Source organism: Zophobas morio, unplaced genomic scaffold (assembly GCF_036711695.1).
Source record: "Zophobas morio isolate AGI-343-1 ecotype UQ-CSIRO unplaced genomic scaffold, CSIRO_AGI_Zmor_V1 ptg000131l, whole genome shotgun sequence".
NCBI lineage: Eukaryota > Metazoa > Arthropoda > Insecta > Coleoptera > Tenebrionidae > Zophobas > Zophobas morio.
The window spans coordinates 200,854-202,333 of record NW_026972236.1 but is presented as its reverse complement, the minus strand read 5'-3'; the positions used below and the strand labels follow the sequence as shown (position 1 = coordinate 202,333).

Genomic DNA, 1,480 nt, shown 5'->3' with positions numbered 1-1,480 from the left:
AGGCCAATATATTATCATTCACTACCAATAATTTTTAATATAAAACTTAGAGAAAGGACGAGAAAACATATATATCTGGTAAAATAACCATAAAAAAAAAGTGTTGGACGATTTCAATTAATTTTCCGTTTACCATTTCGTATTCCACCATTTTATAAAATTATTTAGTATATTAAACTTTTGACTATACATGTAGTTTATTTCTAAAATTTTTATATTTTCCTTCTACACCTTTTATAAAACTAATAATAATAAAAAAAGATTAAGAACCAATTGGTCATAAAAAAGGTGTCTGATTTTGCTATTTACAAATGCTATGGAAGTGCACGTGCTTTGTGCTTTAAGAATTTATTCCTACTCAAGTAGGGGCGATTTCCAGTGTTTTAACATCTGGCGGAATGGTGAGTTCTCTTTAGCTTATATACCATATAAAGTTTGCGCAATATTTGATTATTTATAATTATAAAAAAACCCTCATTTACTTTAACTTTTATTATTAAATTTTTATGCTTTTTACTTATATTTTATTACCGTATTCTTTTGTTTACAAAGTTTAGATTTTCTTTTTTTCTATTAAACAAGGATTTATTATACTTAGGGGCGAGTTAGAACTAAGACTGTTAAGAAGGCCTCAAAGGTTATTATTGAGAAATACTACACACGATTAACTTTAGATTTTCATGTAAACAAACGCGTGTGTGAAGGAATTGCTGACATTCCTTCTAAAAAACTTCGAAATAAGATCGCTGGTTTTGTGACTCATCTAATGAAGAGAATCGAAAAAGGTTTTCTATTTGAAAAATATATGAATATTTTACTTATTAATGTATTTATATAGGCGCCGTACGAGGGATTTCTATTAAACTTCAAGAAGAAGAACGTGAAAGACGGGATAACTACGTTCCATCTGTTTCTGCCATGTCTCCCGCCACCGGCCCGATAAATATTGATGAGACAACTGCAGACATGTTGAAGTTTATAAATTTCGGTCAAATTAAGGGCGTTCGTGTTAACACGCAGGAAATTAAAACGCGCGGTTATCGAAGTTAATGTTACTAGGCTTATAATAAATTTACTCTAATTTATTTATATATTCAGTTTTACTTTTGTTATTTGTGTTGCAGTTATGGTTACCTTAGTGAGGAATTCATATGCTTGGTTTTTATCTATCTATTTGTACAGTACTTTGTAAGTTAAGCTGGATTGTAGCCGTGAAATTTTTGGATTTTTTATTATTGATTTTTCGGTCAGTTAACAGTCATTTATTAAAAGTTAAAGCTTTTATTTTGAAGATTTGTTTAACGGTTTTAACTAGTAGCATCTGTTTTATATTTTTTATTAGCTTGGAGTTTACCCATTTCACCGAACGCCTTTTAAAGGACCGTCGTTTACCTAAGGCTTCCTTATTATTAAGAGCATTCCTTCACAACCAAAATTTGGAGCAACTCAAGCTTTTCTTGGTATCCGTCGGTTCTTACAG

The 1,480-nt window shown here is 30.1% G+C and overlaps 1 long non-coding RNA gene across 1 annotated transcript; it reads left to right on the top strand.

Annotated features, from left to right (window-relative positions):
• The first annotated feature begins 271 nt into the window (after positions 1–271).
• LOC135145188 (uncharacterized) lies at positions 272–1,085 on the top strand. The gene is made up of 3 exons (XR_010283353.1): positions 272–401; positions 599–785; positions 839–1,085. It is a non-coding gene; the product is annotated as an uncharacterized LOC135145188 (long non-coding RNA).
• The last annotated feature ends 395 nt before the right edge of the window (positions 1,086–1,480 follow it).